Consider the following 21,581-nt stretch of genomic DNA (forward strand, 5'->3'; position numbering starts at 1 on the left):
TTTCTACTGGAGTTTGGAAAATACATAAAATTTGGATATTTTTAATATACTATTAATTATTTCTAAATTAAAAAGCGAAATCAAAATTGTTCTGCTTTCGTTACCATAGAGAAACAATTTATTAATGAAAAATTGTGAAGGCGTTTAAGCTTTTGTCTCAATTAAATACCAGTTTTTACGTTACGTATCCCAGGAAACGACCAAAATTGAACTTTTAGTGTTGAAATATTATTTCCGCCCTTAGTAGGAAATTTTTCACTTTTCTTAACTCAAATTAGTATTACAATGTTGAAGTTTTCCAAACTCTAGTAGAAAAATGATTTTTGACTGACCAGAAGTGTACTGATTCTACAAATGATGAGAAAAGTCGAAGAAGATTTTTTGGAACGACTGGCAGATAAGTGTTAACTCGTCAAGAGGAAATCAAAAACGCGTTTTTTCTTAGTTTTCCATACTTTCAAATTCTTTTTGGAAATTATTTATAACTGACAACATGCGTGTTAATTGACCAAGTAATAAGAAAACATCAAAGGAGAGCTTTTGATTCTAAAAATTCTTCTCATTAAGAATTTTGGAAATAAGGAGAAAAACCAGCAAACCTTCATTTTCGGCGCTTCAAAAGATATTTTTGTCAAGATTTTTTGGAAATACTTGCTGAATAACAAGATGCGTGTTAACTCGCCAAGCAATAAGAACAAATAACGGAAGCTTCTTTTTTAGTTTTCGATATTTCAAAAAAAAATCTAGTCAAGATTTTTTTGAAAATTGTTCATAAATGACAACATGCGTGTTGATTGGCCAAGAAATATGAAAAATCGAAGAACTTTTCGGTTTACGACGCTTCCAAAACCAAAACTTCTCTACAAGATTTTTGGAAATAAGAAAAAACCAAAATTTTATTTTCGGCACAAGTAACAAGAAATCTTCAAAGGGGATCTTTTTGGTTTTCGACGCTTCTAAAAATTCTTTTCGTTAATATTTTTGGAAATAAGAAAAAATCTCAAATTTTTATTTCAGCACTTCAAAAAATATTCTCGTCAAGATTTTTCGGAAATATTTGCTGCATAACAAGATGCGTTTTAACTCACCAAGCAACAAGAAGAAGTCACAGAAGCTTACTTTTTTAGTTTTCGTTGGGTATTTCAAAAAATTCTCTGAGCAAGATTTTTTTTGAAAAAACTAAACTTTCATTTTCGGCACTTTAAAAAAAAAAATTCAAGATTTTTTGGAAAAACTTGTTGACTGACAAGGTGCATGTTAAATCACAAGAAAAAAAAACACACAGATAAGATGTAGTAAAAAAGACGAGTATTTTTAGCTAGTTAGCACTTTTAAAATTTATTTGAAAAAATTTCCGAGAAGCCATCAGTTGGCAGGTAGTACATTAAAAAAAGTATACAATAATAAATTTAAGCGGTTATGAGATTTAGTCAAGCAGAATGTATTGCATCACCTTTTATATTATAATGAAAGAACTTGTCGTTGCGAATAAAATAATATTCTTGTTTGTAGACTCAAGACATTTGAAAATAAATATACATAATTAATTTACAATGTTTTATTTGACAACGTTTCCCCTACAATTATTACAAGAACCAATGCTTGCAACAATTCCTACTTTTCTCTTTTGCAATTTAAAGTCATTGTGATGCAGACGAGTGATCCCATAGGATAATAGGTACGTTACTCAAATTGTGAATGAGTAAGAGCAAAATAAATTGTTCTTACTGCATTTTTTGGTTGGCAATTTTTAAGATTTCGTAGCAGAAATATACAGGGTGTCCCAGCTAAGAGTTTCGAGCCAAATAACTCAGTTATTTTCCAGCGGATTTTTGTGAAATTTAAAATGCAGATATTTTAGACGGTGAAGAATAAAATCCTATGAATGCAATCACCCAAGTCTTAAAAACGTAATTTTTACATGCCTTTTAAAATGTTGAATCAATTAAGATTTACATAAAAAATTGATCGTGAATAAAAAATGCTGTAGGGAAAAACTCGTCCTTGAAAGACGTCTGGTTTGCAAGAAAAAAGCAAAAAACTGTGTTAAACGTGGCTGCAAATGCAAAAACGTAGGCGCGTATGAAACAAACGCGCAATTTTGCAGAATTTTGGTCATCCCTTTTCGCAGAAGCGCAGGTGACATATTTGACGTTTATCTTGCTAACCTTACAAACACTTACAAAGTTAAAGACAACATTTGGACGTAATTTATTATACTGGATGCTTTAATTCTTCCATAAAGGACTAAAACACGATCGGGATATTTTAGCAAGGTAATTTAGTTCACGTACGCTTTTTGTATCTTCAAATAAATTGACGACTCTCTTAACCCTACATTTTGAAAGCCTACATTTGGATAATGTTCCAAGAGAAAACTGTGTCATTGAAGTTCTTACGACACTTTCCATAGGCAAAATGTTTTCTTTTTTCAACAATATTGAAATTTCTGCCGCTGTAGTCTATATTTAGAGTATTTTCAATAAATTTTCACAATTTGACGTTTCTAATAAAGCGCGCCCAATTTTGACAGACTTTATAGGGTGTACAAAATGTTGCTTGGCAATTAATCATCAATTGTTTCAAAAGGTATCTGCTCAAATACCTTCAAATTTTACATTAAATTTTTAACGACAAAATCTAAGCTTTTCGTTGAATCAGACAAATGATTTACTTAATTGTTTGTGTAGACCCCTATTTTTTAATGTTTAACAATCTAATAATAATCGCGCGTAATTTTCGATAAAGGAAACATGTGTTAAAATTAAATTTTTTAACTTGAGGTAATTTTATTATTACTAATTGAACCTTCACGGTGTAAAATATCTGCATTTTAAATTTCATAAAAATCCGTTGGCAAATAACCAAGATATTAGGCTCGAAAATCTTAGCTGAGACATCCTGTATAAAAAATATGTAGGAGTAGCATTTAGAGCTAATCTGAAGATCCAGCTGGACACAATAAGGTAATCTACAACTAAGACAGCGCTCTGAGCAGGATAACCAAATATTTCAGCAAATTTCTTTCTTGCACCTAACAATAAGAATGAAAACTTTTTTACCCGCACATCCCTTAGCACAGGGCTCCCAGCGCAATCCCAATTTTTTCGCTTTCTTGCAACTTCTCCTTCACCTCTTTTTGCCTCCTTTTGTACCCGACAAATTCGTGGAACCGCCGCGAGAGCGCGCGTCCAATTCCCGGCACCGACCATGGGAAATGCGTTTCGGATTTTTTCTCCGGTGGGTCACATGTCCTCCACATGTTCAACACACATGTTTCGGTGTTCTGATTGATGACGTCACTGACCGTGCACTAATTGATCGTCGGACTGTCAATCCGAAGGTGACTATCGGAACATGTGACTCGCATTTGAAAAAATCCCGACCGGGTTTTAATTAGAGGGGGTGTAAAAAATTTGTGCGCCTTAATGTCTTCCACTCGGCATCGTCTAAAAAAAGACGCCACCGACGGCAAAAAAACGAAGCTTTATGGCCGCTTACGCGGTTTATTTGACGCGGTTTTGACAGATCGTGGCCGTAACTCCGTCTAATTGGGAGACGAAAAATTTCATTAAATATAAAGAAAGTGCAATAAATTAAGAATGATGGGGTAGGAGGAACAAAGTAAAAAACAATTAAAGCAAGAACGATGGGAGGGAAAATGGAACAAAAGTGGTTGGCTGATGTCCAGAGAGTACAAACAAAATATAAAATCAAGTAAAAAAATTATTTAGAGTAATGATACGGCCGTACCAGTACTGTGAAAGTACCATCGTTATTAGATCAATGAAGTTAAGAACGCCGCCAGCAATCAATGCTTGGAGGGGTGACCGCCTAACTGGAGCACGCACCGTTGTAAAGTAGTACTTCAACTCTTCAACAAAACTTCCTCAGTTTACAAATCAGTACCTTTCAGTACTGTCCGTGATTCTCAATATAAAGCAAACTTAAACTGATAAAGAGGAGTTCTCGAGTACTTAAAGATTTTTCCCCTTCTGAATTAATAAGATACCATTTTATTTTTTTCTTTGCTACTCGACTAAGGTACTAGTTGTACCACTTGTTCCATTACTTCGTATTTCATTCCGTGGGACTTCTCACGATTTATAATGAGACGAAATATTTTCAGCGCTAATATAATACCACAAGTCAGCGCGCAATTTTATAAATCATTTTAGATTAAATCGCGACCAGTTTCCAACTTTGCTTTAATTGATTTGATATGCGATTTATTATCCGTCAGAAGACGTGTTTTTCTGGATGAATCTTATAAATGTTACGAGATAATGGTAATGAGTTCGGCGCGCCGTGTAAATTTCAGCACCACTGAAAAAAAGTGTCTCTTCTGCGATCGGTCCGGTTCTAATCCTTCAATTCTGTTAATTATCGTCGAAAGTGGAAGATTACGCGAAACGCTGCTCAACAAATTGCCAACTCGGGTACGACCGCAATAACTATAATTTCAGGCCGTGGAGGATCTCCGACGCGAGTCTCATTGGTATTCTGGTCGGGATCGATGAATAAACCATTCCTTCGATCCGCTTACATTCGCTATTGATAAATTCTTATTTCTTCTGTAAACGAACCAATAAATAAGGTGAAGCTCGAACCGGATACGCCGGCATTGTCGACCGTACGACCATTGTTCATTTCATATTAACACAACGATGTCGTCGTCAGCTTTTATGGAAAGTCGTCCATAATGGCCTCTGCAGGGGCAAAAAGCGGAAAAATTTGCCACCTCGGCGCAGGACGCGACGAATAACGGGTCGCTTTAATTCGCGATTTTAATTGGGGGCGGCGCGGAACCCAAAGGTCAAACTGCCGCGAACCCGCTCTCCGATCTCGAACGCCGAAAAATCGGGGGTGCCCGCGTGGCGTGGCGTCGACTGACGACTCGCTTTCGGGAGCCCCGGGACAAAAACCCCGTATGTGACCGGCATGATGTCCACCTCATCGAGCCAAGAGATAATGGCGTTGATCGGCAGGTGGTCCGTCCCGTCGCACGCCGCGATGCCGCGTCCATCCGAACAAGCCGATACCATATCTGATCAGTATTTATAAAGCCGGTCTACTGCATCCTAAACGATATTATGCAAGCGATGCGCAATCACAACCTCTCTTATCAAATTTCAATTTTTAATTTGGACATGGCGGAGTTGCGTCGCACCGAACATGCATTTATGTACGCCGGATCGTCGTTTTTTATGCTTTTCGAGACGTTGATGTTAATCAAGATTCGTTAACGCACAACGGTAACCGTGCGTGAGATCGACTTCTTTAATGGGAAATAAAACGAACAGGCCGGACGGAGTGTCGGACGTTCGGTAAAAAGTGACGGGAATTTTTTGAATAAACACCAGAGATGGAGCTTTCGGAGTTAAGTCGAAAGCAAACAGGGGCTTCGACACGGGGAGACGTGTTTGCGCAGGAATTAACTGCAAAGCTGCGAAAAAGCAACGCTGATGAGGCGAAAATCAGACTTCGTCGACATTATCCCGAAGCTTTGGGCAATCGGTTTAATAATGACGCGCACACGGCACATGGCCAGGCCTGATATGGTCATTGTCACGCAATGATGAGACAAGACAGGGTGGGTGCCTGCGGCGGTCACCCGTCCAAGGCCTGATTGCAACGAGCGTGGCTGGACTTCTCTGATCGAATGATAATCAGCGCTTCCAGGGCCTTAGACCACCGCATTTTTATTACTGTTCTATAGATTAGTACTTTTTACCTTCGCCATTCTCAACCAGCACCAGCTCGGCCACGCCACCGCCAGCGCCTCTTCTCATTTTTCCATCTCTGGAATCAATTAAAAAACCGATTTGGTCTAGCGACTGCTCCTCCGTCCCGATGACACGGTCCACGCAGATAATTCCCATCGCCGCTTTTCTGCACGTTCCGCCGAAGAGATTAATTATTTCGCAAAGACCACATAAACAAGCGACTCATTATATTCGCCGAAATTAAACCGGGAGAGAGAAATACGAGCATGCGTGTCTGCAAGCCATACATCATAGACGATGGGGAAAAAATTAGAACGACGGTGCATCTAATTCGGCGTGCAGCCGGAGTGGCGCCACCGCAGCGACCTTCTCCGGCCTGGAGATCCGTCTCGGGAGTTGCACTTGGAAGTTTCTGGACTAAATGGCCCGTGAGGACCGCCCTCGTAGTCGAGCTCCGATTACCAGACAGGGAAGGACGAGGAAGTGTCACGTGTTTCTGGTTACGTTGCGGTTAGGAAATAGGAAACGGGATTTATGACCTAGACACTTGTCAATCGGGGGCGACCGCAAAAACTTCAACTCTCAAGAAGATTCGGTCCCTGCGGCTACTTTTGTAAATTGTACATTAGTTAAGCAAGCTTCATGGGAAAATCAAGTTCGAATCTAACTAATGTAAAGATGTAACTAATGTCAGGCTAACTAATGTAAGCGCACGTTCCACTAGTTATAAATTTTTGCACTAGTTATAAACTTTTGCACTAGTTAAGTGTGAAATTTGAGTGTTCGGATCCGACTTCAGAACGCAACTTGCGATGCGGTTGGCGCAGTTACACTAGTTAATGGAGTAATTGACGGTGGGTCGGCATTAGCGCGTCTCGCCTTGCTCGCTTTACCATTATTGTCGTCATTACCATCAGATCTGCCCATGGTTGTCGGGATCCGTTCCACCATAATCCCGGCACAAATCCACGGCCGACGCGATAATAATCGTTGAAGAACACGCCATTAGCGTCAGCAGTCGGTGCTTCCTTTAAACAGTGTCAATTTATGAAACACCTGTTCAAATCGGCGTTTCGCGGGAGCGCTTTAAACGGCGCAACTAATCTGATGTGTGTTTTAATCGGCGATTGAGTACACCGAATCACGTGGAAATAACGACAGGAAGTCCATCGGTGGTGGCGAGAATGAAATGCTCGTTTAAAATTCATTAGGAGCAGACCAGATGATAATTTAATGTAAAGTGCGTCGAAAAAATTCACATCAATTAGCCGAATGGACGGAGCTGAATGGGCCGGATTAAGGGCCATGATATACGCATTAGGCGGTTGGCAACACTGGAGAGTTCACAGCCGACTTGGCACGCTCTCTGCTTCCTGCTGAACGACGACAACACCGTCAAAGTACATAACAGCGACAGTTTTAGGAATTTTGACGATTTTTGAGAAAGTTTTGGATATTTTCGGGTTTACCGAGAGAGTGAAAATGAGTGTCGGTGAGTTGTCCCAAGATCTCTTGACGTTTTTCGATAAAAAAATTAAGTTGTCAAGTGAAAAATCCAAATTTTTGAGAACGAAAGTCAAAATTTGTAACACTTGTCTTGGGTTGATTCTTTCTTTTGGGGTTTGATTATTTTTTGTTCTGTGAGGGTGTCCGAGACATCCGCCGCCTCCCTCGCTGCAACGCGCCGCCCCCGCAAACGAACCTGAAACAGTTTTGGAATTTTGACGATTTTTGAGAAAGTTTTTGATATTTTCGAGGTTACCGAGAGAGTAGAAATGAGTCTCGGTGAGTTGTTCTAAGATACCTTGACGTTTTTCAGAGAAAAAATTAAGTCGTCAAGTGAAAAATCCAAATTTTTGAGAGTGAAAGTCAAAATTTCTAAAACTCGTCTTGGGTTGATTCTTTCTTTTGGGATTTGATTATTTTTTGTTCTGCGAGGGCGTCCGAGCCATCCCGCCGCCGCCTCCCTCGCAGCAACGTGCCGCCCCCGCACGCGAACCCGAAACATCTCCCTCCGAATCCACCCTCTTGAGCGGATTTAATGCACCACCCGTCCGTTTCGAGTTGCCGTAACCGTGTATGACTTATTACCATATGCTTTCTGATTCCCAATAATGATATCCCGAGGGATCGTTTTCACGTCTAAACGGGAAGCGCGGTGGGCGAGAGGGCACATCACCCCTCGCCAATTAGTGCAGTGCATTATCCGACTGAATAATGACGGCATGTGTCACATTGCACTTGCACGCTTGTTGATCTAAAGGGGGGTCCACGAACACGTGATCAAACTTTGACGGAGCGCGGATAATGGCCGCCGATTAATTCGAAAATGCGCTTTCACAAACGACAGAAACGCCGCCCGGACTAATCCGGAAACCGGAGCCGGGACAAGTGCCCCGTCCACTTCGAGACAATAATACCAACATTAATAACAAATAGAAGTGATGATCAAATAAAGAAATGTGGTGGTTCCAACACCGTGAAAGCACTATCATTATTTGATAAGTGGAGTTAAGCGCTGTCACGCGCAATCGGTGCTTGGATGGGTGACACCGGATGATTTATTAAATTTGTTGTGTCAAAAAGCCCTCTTAGTGTCCAGATCTGGTGACCCTAGAATACTTGTGGGAATCATCTGCATCTCTCTGGGGCAGTGTTGTTGCCGAGAAATCTCTCTTCTGGTAAAAACTAAGAGTTTCTGTCGCGCTTTTCCAGTTTCCCCGCTTTCCCGTGTCGCCTCCGCCGTCGCCTCGTCGGCGTTTTTTCCCGTCTCCGGGGCGACACGTCCGGCAGTAATTGCCGGAGAGAAGTTTGAAAAAATCCGAAACGTCGTGCATCTATCTTGTCAATTACGTGCAATTAGTTGTTGTGCGTGTCCTCGGAGGCCGGCTGCGACACCGACCCGGCAGCCTTCTGCTGGATGACGTTCACTCGGAAATTGCCTCCCAGAAATCACCGCACGACATCTCTTCACGTGATCGCCGCCAATTTCACCACACGGAAAAATTCCGTCTGAAACAATCGCACCATTAGTCCTCCGGATATCGACCAATTAGATCTGGAGCGCACCGGTGGGGAGCGTCTGGCTCTTTGATCGCATTACGGTATTCAGTTATGCCTTCATTGTAGATATCATCTCCGGCGATCCGTTTGATAGACAACCGTTTAGCGTGTCAAATGAATTGATGTTTAATGCACACGTGACTCGTCGGGATGGTGATAACACAATAAGAACAAGCACGGGAGATGCGTGTCACGGGAGTCTTATCACAAAACGACACGAAAAACGATACTGAGTTAGTTGCGGCTACGCCACGCGGGCCCCGCGTACAGATGTGATTGCGAATTCTTCCGTTCTGACGGCGCTCTCGTGCTTCTTCGTTAATTCCCCATAAATTACCAGCCTACTTTGTGGCAAACCGATGCATCTCCGTCTCGCGTAAATATTTTCCAATTTATGCAGCCAAGCCCCCAATTAGACGATTACTACACTGTTTTTCGCCCTTGCGCGCAATTAACATCGTAATTAGTTCCTGCATCTCCTCCACGTTTAATTAGAAAAATAATCGAAGGCATTAATGCGTAATTAGGGACCGAGAGGCGGCGGTATGCCGGCGCACCAACATTTAAATAATAATTCAATATATAATAAAAAAGCAATGCTCACTCGCACATAAATAACATCCCCGTGGACACGTGAAGCGTGTGTTTGTTTTAAATGTAAATTATGAAAATAATTTAGGCGGCTGTGATGGGTGGTGTCACGTGATGCGATTTATGGGGGCCGATCCTCCCACTTCCACTATTAATATATTATCGAAAACATCGCATTTGGCGCCTAGGAATTTTAATGGGCGATGTAACACCAGCGGAGATGGATGGGGCGAAGCTCACCCCATTGATGGGTCGCAAGATGCCCCAAAATAGAGGTCAGCAAGATGTGCCGCAGCTCCATCCTGTCGCACCAACCCACAAACCTTGAAACGTGTTTTTTCTTGGTACACGGTGGCCCAAGCAAACCCAATTAGGCCGGATTTTTCGTGAGCTCGAACAAACAGATTCGAGTTAATTAAAGGGTGGAGGGTCCGACCCGCCCCCGGCTTCCGATCGTCGGTGCAGATTTAATGACAGGGCCGTAACAAGGAGGCACGGCCGAAAAAATCACTCATTATCGGACGCCACTGCGTGTGGGAGTGTTGCCGGATTGACGTCCGTGAGAAAGAGGGCCTACCTGAGGAATCGCGGCTCTTGATAAATTACAGCGTTACCGCCTGTCATAAGATCAAATACCGACTTGTCAACTGTTAAACCGCAACCCCCCGAATTAACTGTCGTCACGGATTCGGCACCGTCATCGTGGGGCTCAGTGCATGTTTTTTGACTGATGGAATCCGAAGCTACCGAAGATAAGGGCGAGTCATCAATAATGAGGCCGCAGCGATCTTGGGATGACCCCAGAGACCTTGACCCATCACACGGCATTCAGGCCGTAGCACTTCAGATACCAAGTAATGATAATTCTTTTAAAAAAACACAATTTTTTAAATTTCCTCGGTGGTCACCCATCCAAACACTGACTGCACCCGACGTGGCTTAACTCCACTGATCGAACGATGGGGAATGTTGGGATTTCTGTGGGGCCTCCGTAATATTATAAAAACAAATCATTATTATAATGCTAGATTTTTTTTTCTTTTATTTGTCCATTAGCGCGTGAACATTTCATTTTTATTCGGAGGAAACGTGTCCTGGCACATTAAATTCCCCAAATCGCCTTTTTAGTCCTGGCCCATAAAAGCCTGGGAATCGCGGTAGCTGCAGCTTTCAAGCTGCAGGAAATTAAGAGTCCGATGACGTATCCGTAATGTGACGTGCCGCATTGAAGAGCACTTGTGAACCGTATTATTTCTGATTCTGCATGTTTTATGTTCGGTCCGGTGGGTGCTCGCACGTGTCAGCCACGCGTAATACGTAAACCCATTCATTAGTGCAACCGCACTGAAAATCTGCACGTAACAATGACGTACAAGCCGCCCTCGACGGATCAAGCGGGGCGAGTTTCGCTTTTTTGTTTGCCAACGTTTATTAGATTCATTAGGGGACGGAGCGCCGCAAGGGTCGCGTCCGGGACCGCGTCCATTCCGCCGGTGGATTCCTCGATGTTGGGAAAAAGCGCCGATCATGATTAGGTGATGATGATTAATGGGTGGCGGTTAATTCTGTGTAAACATCGCGGAATGCGCGAGTGTGAGCGGGCATGGAAATCGTGTGGATAATGAGGAGTGCACAGTCATGGAGGCTGTATCAATCAGGCGCCAGCAAGGTAGCCGATGACATTTAGTGAATAGGACCCTTGGGTAACACCTTCCAACACTTGCACAATGCCACATGACGAGTCAATCGCTTGGATTCCGAATTATTTCGGGTGGATAAAAGGCCAGGGAGGCGGGACGGGGACGGGGGGGACACATCTACAAGAAACTGAGATACAGAGTGTACAAGAAATCACTTTCTTGCATATTTTTAAAATATCACATTTATTTCTGATCTCTTTCTTTGTTATTACTTAGCCCCCCCGCAAGATGGCGCAACGACTTGCATGTCCAAACCCGAGCTAAAGCAACACTCTAACTACCAACGGAGACCCCATCCAAATCCGTTTTGTAGTTCTTGAGTTATAAGCGCACAAGTGATGAACACAAATATAAAAATGTACTTTTTCGAATATCTGAAGAAGTGATAACTTTTTAGAAATGTTTTGTAACTATTTGCAGAAGCGCAAAGTAGCAAACGATGAAATCCAACAGAAGAATTGTAGTTTTGTTAGTTTGGTATAGCTAGAGGAGAGAGCGTCTTCGGGTGGCCCCTGGGGGACAACAAACCTGAGTAAACTTGGACCTCCATCTGGTCGCTGGAGCATCGTGCGGCCCCGGGGGGCGGCTAGGCCCCGCTTTCGAAGTGTGGGGCCGTTCCCCGATCGAAATGTCATCGTCGGCGCGATTGTCGGCGGAATCGGCCAGCAGGTGGCGCAGATCGCGAACCGCGGGAGTCCCATCGTGGCCGGACCGGACGACCGGAAACCTCGCGATCGGCGACGTAACTCGAGCCGGCGCCGCCCCCGGCGCCCGTTTCGAAACTAATTGAAATTTTTCGATGGAGATTTATGCGGAGGCGTGCCCCGTCCCCATAAAAGCGCGTTCGGAGCGCCCCCGAGAGGGCCGCTCGTAAAACTGAACCAAGACTAATTTATATCACCGAGGTGCTCCGAGGAGATTGCTTTTTAAATAGTAATCTGTGCTATTAATAAATAACAAACTAAACAAATATTATGAACGAATTATAATTTTAATGCATACATAATCGTTTTCACCGTACCATAAATTTTGTTTATTTGTTCAGGGAAATTGGACTCGAACATGAATTATGTTTTATGTGTTTGGGCGCCTTGTTCGTCGGCTTTATGAATATTGAATCGGATTTCGCACCCGCGAGGCGGCTTGGGGGCTAAATATAGGCGGCGGGGCGACGGCGGAGGCTCCCGACCATTCATCCCATGCTTTAAAAAAAATCCCGCTCCAAAACGAAACGTCACAAACCGATACAAACATATATACATAAAAAAAAAGGAATAAGATTGGTCCCGAAGCGGCAACTTGGGGTGCTCCTCAAATCAAGCCGAAGTCGTTACAAGAAGGAAAAAAGAAATGCGTGACGCTTGTTTAAGTGATTATATTTTCAATCACTCTGTATATTGGGTTCATGTCGGTTCAAGGTACCATTTCGAGAGAGTTAAATCGGTGTGATTTAATGTTATCACCAGATCTGGTTGAATTTTGGCGTGATGGGTTACAATGTGGCAATTTCTGGGCCCATCTCGCCGCCTCCCACGGCTCGCATCCAGGCCCATAAATCGAGAAAATCCCATAAGCGTCGGCCGCAAAGAGATGGTCTCGATTCGATTGTTTTTTTGGGTCTCTCCTCCCGGTCATGCGAGCGAATAAACAAGGCGAACGGATGAACGGCTCTGGAAAAAAATTAAACAGATAAATAACAATCAGGGCGAAGGAGGCGCGGACGTGTAGCCTCCCAGACGGGCCTGGCGGGGGCCCGTGTTTCGGGGCACCCGGCACCCGGGCCACAAAGGCACCCTCCGACTGTTTTATCGACTCCGAATGATAATTACATGACAACACGTGGTTTATAGGTCGGCTTGCCGCTGACCCACGCTCGATTTATTATGGGAATCGAACGTTTCGATGGGCCGTGAAATTAATCGCGCCGGGCCTGGGAACGGGGGCGGCGGCGGTTGGGGTTCCGTCGCGATAAGTGTCGACGAAAATGATGCTGCCGCGGGTGGGTTTCCAAAACTAAGAAGTAGAAAAGTCTAAATCTGATTTCTTATGTGTCTACAAGGTTGGTATTTGTGATAAATTTGTGAAAAAATTGATAATGTGATGATTTTGGACTAAGAATTCATCAAAACTGTAGTTTTGTTCCTTTTAGTACATTTTAACACTTAGATTTTTTAATTTTACTATTCCAAATGTACGATAAATTTGTGACAAGATCGATAATGTGATGAGATAGTGTTAGAAATCCTAGATAATACATCTAAATTTACGTTTTACTTTCCACAAAACATACCTAGTTAAAATCAATACATACAGGGAGTCCCAGAGTTACGAAGAATCTCCATAACTTGTCTGCACATTCGGAAGACATTGCGGTATATATACAGTGTGTCTCAATATTATAAAAATACTAAAGTTATGTTTTTTTAAACGGAACCTACCCAGTTTGATTTTATTTTTGAATTCTATGCTAAATTATGAATCAAATTTATACAGGTCGTTTTTACTTATCTGCCACAATTTTTGATCAGTGGCGCTTTTTTTACCAGAATTTCGAATTGCAGGGGTCCCTTCGAAAATTCGTACCTTCCAAATCGTTGCACATAAATTAAAATGATTAGCGCTGTTTGATTTCTGAATGTTTGCCGCATCTGCTGAGTGTTTACTCAACAACATGCTCAGTCGCATATGCCTACTACGATTTTTTAAACATAACGAAATAAAAATGTCAAAAACTAATTTTTTTCAAATTGCACCCCGTATTTATTATTGCACTGGTCGAAAGCTTTTTTGACAAGCTTTTGAACAATATAAGGTTTGTATAGTCGAATCTGAAAATCTAGGGTGCTATCCTAAAATCGCTAAATTTGGTGCAATTTTTCCGTTAAAAAGACAATACAAAAATCTAGTAGGACTAACAAAAGATAATCAAATATGGTCACTCCATAAAGATGAATCAACCAACAAAACAGTGTTGAACAATTAAACATTTAATTATTTTAGTGATTTTTAGTGATTTTAAGATAGCACCCTAGATTTTCACATTTAACTGTACAAACCCTATACCTACCGTTGGAAAGCTTGTCAAAAAAGATTTCGACCAGTGCAATAATAAATGCAGAGTGCCATTTGTAAAAATTGAGTTTTTGACATTTTTAGTTTGTTATATTAAAAAAAATCGCAGTAGGCATATGCGACGAAGCACGTTATTGAGTAAACACTTAACAGATGCGGCAAACATTCAGGAATCAAACAACGTCAATTATTTTAATTTATGTGCAACGATTTGGAAGGTACGAATTGTCGAAGGGACCCCTGCAATTCGGAATTCTTGTAAAAAAAAGCGCCACTGATCAAAAACGATGGCAGATGAGTAAAAACGACTGTGTAGATTTGATTCACAATTTAGTATAGAATCCAAAAATGAAATCAAACTGGGTAGGTTCCATTTAAAAAAACATAACTTTAGTGTTTTTATAATATTGGGACACCCTGTATATATACCGCAATATTTTCCGAATATGCAGTAGAAGCGTAGCTATGATCTAGAAAAAAGAAAAAGTTGATATCTTTAATAACAAACAAGTTATGGAGATTTTTCGCAACTCTAGTACACCCTGTATATTCTCGAAAAAACATTACACTCAAAAAAATGATAATATGATGATGTGCTAAGAATTAATTTAAGCTTTAATTTTGTTTTTTAATACATTTTAATATTGAAATTTTAGGCAATGTGTGAAATTGTTAAAAATTGAAATTTTAAATTTCACAATTATGAGTTTGTGATAAATTTGTGAGAAAACTTGGTACGAATTATATTTGAAATATTGATAATGTAGTGAGATAGCGTTCATGCTTTCTGCATAATGTAAGATCTGCGTACATTCGAACAAACTGATAATGTGATGATGTGGTGGATTCATTACAGCTTCAGTATCATTTTTTTAATTTAAAATTTGAATGTCGAAATTGCTAAAAATTGAAGATTATCAAATTTTATATCTCAAATTTCATAGATCTAAATTCGCAACAAAATTGATAATGTGATGAGATAACATTGAACATCAACTTTCTGCAAGATGTAAGTTTTTATGAAACCATTAGAAAAGATTGATAATGTGATGGTGTGCTCCCAAGAATTCATTAAAGCTCCTGTTTAATAAATTTTTACATTAAATTTTAGACAACGTTTGAAATAGTTAAAAATTTGAAGAATTTTAAAAATCACAATTCTATACCTATAAATTGGTGCCAAAAAATGATAATGTGGTGAGATAGAGTACAGCATCCTATACAGGGTGTCTCAGCTAAGACTTTCGAGCCTAATATCTCGGTTATTTGCCAACGGATTTTTATGAAATTTAAAATGCAGATATTTTAGACCGTGAAGGTTCAATTAGTAATAATAAAATTACCTCAAGTTAAAAAATGTAATTTTAACGCATGTTTGCTTTATCGAAAATTATGCACGATTATTATTCGATTGTTAAACATTAAAAAATAGGGGTCTACACAAACAATTAAGTAAATCACTTGTCTGATTCAACGAAAACATTAGATTTTCTCGTTAAAAATTTAATGTAAAGTTTGAAGGTATTTGAGCAGTTACCTTTTGAAACAATTGATGATTAATTGCCAAGCAACATTTTGTACACCCTTTAAAGTCTTTCAAAATTGGGCGCGATTTATTAGAAACGTCAAATTGTGAAAATTTATTGAAAATACTCTAAAAATAGACTACAGCGACAGAAATTTCAATATTGTTGAAAAGGGAAAAAAAAATTGCCTATGGAGAGTGTCGTAAGAACTTCAATGACACAGTTCGTTTTCTCGTGGAACACTATCCAAATGTAGGCTTTACCAAATGTAAGGTTAAGAGAGTCTTCAATTTATTTGAAGACACAGGAAGCGTACGTGAACTAAATTACCTTGATAAAATATTCCGATCGTGTTTTATCCTTTATGGAAGAATTAAAGCATCCAGTATAATAAATTACGTCCAAATGTTGCCTTTAACTTTGTAAGTGTTTGTAAGGTTAGCAAGATAAACGTCAAATATGTCACCTGCGCTTCTGCGAAAAGGGATGACCAAAATTCTGCAAAATTGGGCGTTTGTTTCATACGCGTCTACGTTTTTCCATTTGCAGCCACGTTTAACACAGTTTTTTGCTTTTTTCTTGCAAACCAGACGTCTTTCAAGGACGAGTTTTTCCCTACAGCATTTTTTATTGACGATCAATTTTTAATGTAAATCTTAATTGAATCAACATTTCAAAAAGGCATGTAAAAATTACCTTTTTGAGACTTGGGTGATTGCATTAATGGGATTTTATTCTTCATCGTCTAAAATATCTGCATTTTAAATTTCACAAAAATCCGATGGAAAATCACTGAGTTATTAGGCTCGAAAGTCTTAGCTGAGACATCCTGTATAACAAATCTAAATTTACATTTGCTTTCTGGAAGATATAATTGAAAATGTGATGATACATATAGTACTAACAATTGATTAAACCTTCAATTGTGTTTTTCTTTTCAAATGCAACTTGATTGCAATATGTACATTTTAAGCCATGTTTGAAATTGTTAAATATTGAAATTTTAAATTTCATAATTATAAGTTTGTGATAAATTTGTGAGAAAATTTTGCAAGCATTATACTTGAAAAATTGATAATGTGATGAGACAGCGTTAAACATCCCAGGCAACAAATCTGAATTTACATTTGTTTTCTGCATTATGTAAGATCTTAATCTTTAAAAACCAATTTGAAATTGAAAATATTTACTTCCAACAAAACAGTACATTCGAAAAAACTGATAATGTGATGTTGTACTGATTTATTAGAGCTTCAGTTTCATTTTTTTAATGTAAAATTTGAAACATGTTGAAATTGCTAGAAATTGAAGGTTATCAAATTTCATAATTCTAAATTCGCGGCAAAATTGATAATGTGATGCTGATGAGACAGCATTGAATTCCTAGAAAACAAATTAGAATTTACATTTATTTTCTGCAAGAAACCATTAGAAAATGAAAATCTGCACATTCCGGGGAAGCATTTCATCCGAAAAAGATTGATAATGTGATTGATATAGTGCCAAGAATTCATTAAAGCTTCTGTTTAAAAATTGGAGAATTTTAAATATCACAATTATACACTTATAAATTGGTGCCAAAAATGATAATGTGGTGAGATAGAGTTAAGCATCCTAGATAACAAATCTTCAATTGTGTTTTTCTTCTCAAGTGCAACATTTACATTTCAAGCAATGTTTGCAGTTGCTTAAAATTGCCAATTTTTAATTATTTCTAAATTCATGACAAAATTGATAATGTGATGAGACAGCGATAGACATCGTAGACAACAAATCTGAATTGACCTCTCCCTCGTGCAACACCCAACCACTCGCACCTTGTAAATCTCAACCTTCTCAGAAAACATTACACTCGAACAAATTGATAATGCGACGCTACATCGAAAAATCCATCGATAGCAATTCCAGATTCCCACTGGTTTTTCTACCGGCGACCTCACGCACGCAAATTCCTCGAAACCGATTTCCCTCCTTCCTCCACCCATCACCCCATCATCCACGTACGTCACCCATTTAATTGCTCCCCCTGCATTATTCTAATAACATCAAAGTGGCGTGCTGTTTCCCCGTTAATTGCCGTTTTCGACATTAGCGGATAATTATGCGGTCGGCGTGTTTTTGCGCAATCGGCGGTGTCGCCGCCGACAAAAAAGCGGTCGTCAGGACCTGATCCTTTGCATCCGACCAGTCGACAGAATTAGCGAGCAATTAGTCACCGGTGTGCGTCGGGCCTAACGACTCGACACAGATTGAGTATTCCTTGTTGATCCTTGATCGGCAGGAATGCGGTCCCGCGGACAAAGGACCCCGCCGACAGGACTCGCTCATTCCCCAACTAAATTTTATTCGACAGCGCTCCTGACCGTCCCCTAAATTAATTAACTCCAAGCGTTTTCTCTTATCTGGTTTGGGGATCGCCTCGACGTATTTAGCGCCGTCGACAATTTGTCATAAAGCATAATTCAGAATTGTTAAAAGCTCGAGATTAGAGATAGAGACCCACGGTAGAAACTCCACAAAAAACCTTTATGGCCCAACTGTCAGTCACAGTCAGTGTTGCCAACACCCCGCTGCGATCTAACCTCAAGTGTAAATTATACACGCGTTTCGGGAAAGTTTATGTTTTAATTCCTCGTTTGTGATGTCCACAGACTTCTGTCTTCGACGGTTGCCGTCGCGTTAAATTAATCCGACGTAAACGTCCCTTTTTATTGTGATTTGTGACGGGGAAGCTCGCCGAGCTTTCCGAGCGGACTTTTAATTGATCGCACCCTCACGCTGCGAGCTTTTATTTGATCGTTTTTCACTCATTAAGTGCGAGGCAATCCTCCTGACAGCCTCACACACACCCATTTCGTTTACTCTCCGATTTGCATATATTTTAATATTTCACCTGTTCCACCTGTTTTCAATCAGCCCGAATGGGACGCACGATTATTAAAAATCCCATTTTATTTATTTCCCTTTTTAATTGCTTTCCACGTTCCTCGACCCTCGTAATTCCTGCCGCACAGGTGTCCCAGCGAGACCCGCGTTTCACCGGGACCCTCTCTCGCGTGCAACGAACTGTACCACTGCATTTTTACATGTTTCGTAACCCTCTTCGTGGCATATTTATTTCTTCATGCGTCGAGACGAGCTGGAAGAAAGACGAGCCTCGATGATGCCTCTGACAGAGGGAATGCCATTACGTGTGTCCCCTCGATCTGATAAGACCCCTAGGGGTCGGAGGTCGTGCTCGCGCTGTCGACCCAGCCACTCAGACATCGTGGCTGAATCTCAGAGTTTCGTGGATGGCAGCAGGAAGCGGATTTATGTAAATGGCCGACGAGATGGATAAAACGAAAGTTATTTATTATCCGGTGGCGCAGTATCGATAAGGCCACTTCAGTGGGTTCCTTGAATGGGCGAAATGGGAGATGGGATGGGAACGGTGGTCGGCTTGGGTTTCGCCGATTTTATCGTGGCGTGTTACACAATTTCAAACAAATTGGGAAAATGGAGATGGAGATGGTGGCTAAGGTTACAGGTGGGCTGGGTCGTTATGTCATTATCGTAAGGAAAAGAGTGCGAAATCGTTCGAGAGAAAAATCTGCGCCGAGGCGCGCGGCCGAGGCGAACAATCTCAAGGATGTTCGCGGCCAAGGTGTACCGAAAAACAAACAATCTGTCATGTGGTGTGAAGAAGTGTACAGTCGTTTTGCAGCAATGTTCGCCGTTTCCGGAGCACTAAATCATTGTAGATATTCGTGGAGAGCACTTTTCGTTAATTGCACTTATTTAATAATAAAACGGGCTGTTTACGAGGCGCGCAATAAAATAAACAAACAGCGGATGGACCAGTAAAAAGGTGCAGACTCGAGTTTGTGCAAGATAATACGTTTTAAGCTCGGCAAGCTTTTTATAGCAGCGCCAACAAATGAGTTCACAAATTGAATCTACGTTAGTTAAATAACAATTTATGAGTTTGTTCGGGCCTCGGAGCGATCCTGTTCGCGAGATGTATGATCCTGAAAGAGCAGATTTTAATCTTCGTTTTCTTCTTCGACAATTTTTTTTCTCCTCTCTCTGGCCGTCTTCTTTATGGGACGGTAGTGGGGTTTTTATTGGCCGGGCGGCCATATCGAATAAACCTAATGAATTATTAACCAATTAATGGAAAACGCACGCGGGCCTGGAAAGTTCAAAAGAGCTTTAAACTCGAATAAATATCATTTTGAGGTTTTTTTTTTCGGGCGGGATGGACACCTGACTCCGATATCGATCGCTGAAGAAGCTCAAAACATTTAAATAAACGGTCAACCGGTCCGATCTTTTCGACACAATAATTGGCAGAAACGCGAACAAACAACAAACACGAAAAATGCAAAAGAAAGAGTCAAATCAATAGCAGCAAACATTTTTCCCCCAGTTTTTTTTTTGTTGGGATCAGGCGCAGTGGCACTTTTCCCAGAATAAATCTCCAAGCTCTCAACACCGTCGCCTTTTTAATTTGGGATCGGGATTCACGACAGGCCAGAAAGGTGTAATCGCCAGGAACAAATTTAATAAGCGTTGTCGGATTTTTGGAAGCCGCGGAAAATCGAAATGCGCTTTACAAATCGTCGAAGATTATTTATAATTTGTGAAAAGGCGAATCCTGAAAGTGTGCCATCGGCTTGGCAGCAATTAAGCCCCGGGTTCGAGCCGCAACAATTACGGACAGGAAAAGGAGGTGTCAAAACGTCGGGATGATTAACGACTCGAGCGCCCAAAATCTGTTCCAAAATTCGATATTAACAGATACTCTGTATCAATTAATGCAGATGCGACAACATAATCGGCTGGTGTGGCGTACGAAAAATGAGACAATTTGTTTTGATGTGGAACAAGTGGGGTTAGGGGATGAAAGTGGAGTAAAACGTGGGGTAGTAAAAATAAAAGAAGGATAATAATTATCAAAGGAAAAATATGTAAACGTGTAAAGTACTATTTGGAACGCTACGCTACGCTCGTGTGTGTAAACGTCCCTCTTATGGAAAAAAGTTGTGCTTTTTACAAGTGTCGTATAAGGTATAAATAACTCTTATTGTGTTTTAATTTCTCTGGAACTGAAATCAAACGATTATTTAACTCATCTGTGTTGTTTTTCGTTGTCTCAGATGTTGTTTGTCTTACTTAGATATGTTTTATATTTTTTAAATATTTTTTTAAATGGATTTATTATCATTTATAATCCCGAATGTGTTTAAGAATTAAAAATAAACTGAACAAAACTAAAAGAAAATAACTGGCTGCGCTCGCGAGTGTCAACTTCCCACTGATAAATGAAAGTAGTACTCTGTAGTATACATGTTTCACAAATAAGTATAGATATTATTTATCTTTTAATTCGTCCATCTATCTTCTTTCTTAATTCCTTGAAATGCTTTGTCTTGGATACTTTGTTACTTTGGTAATGTTTTAAAGAAACTGAAATTTGTTAGTTGTCACCCTAAAATTTATTTAAGAATTTAAGAAAAGATGAACAAAATCGAAACAAAATCAAAATAGAATTAAAAATGTATAAGTACAAAAGAAGCAATATACGAGGGTTGAAACAAAATTAAAAGCAACATAGAAAAAAAATGTTTTTCTTCTACAGCATCAAGACACCAAATAGACTTTGGCGACTACGTTGAAAAATAAAATTATTTGAACAACAAAATTCAAAAAAAATAAGCAAATCAATCAATCAACAAAAAAATATTTTAATGCAAAGCTTAATGTGTGGCACCATTTTCAACAATGTTAGTTTTAGTACTCTTTGGAAAAAATGTTGTTGTTATCTCCTATTTATTGCAATGCATTTTTTGAATAAAAAATCAAATACATAAAACAATCGCTTAAAAAAGAATATTTTATTCAAGAAAGAGAAATGACGC

The sequence above is a fragment of the Tenebrio molitor genome, chromosome 1, assembly GCF_963966145.1.
Source record: "Tenebrio molitor chromosome 1, icTenMoli1.1, whole genome shotgun sequence".
NCBI lineage: Eukaryota > Metazoa > Arthropoda > Insecta > Coleoptera > Tenebrionidae > Tenebrio > Tenebrio molitor.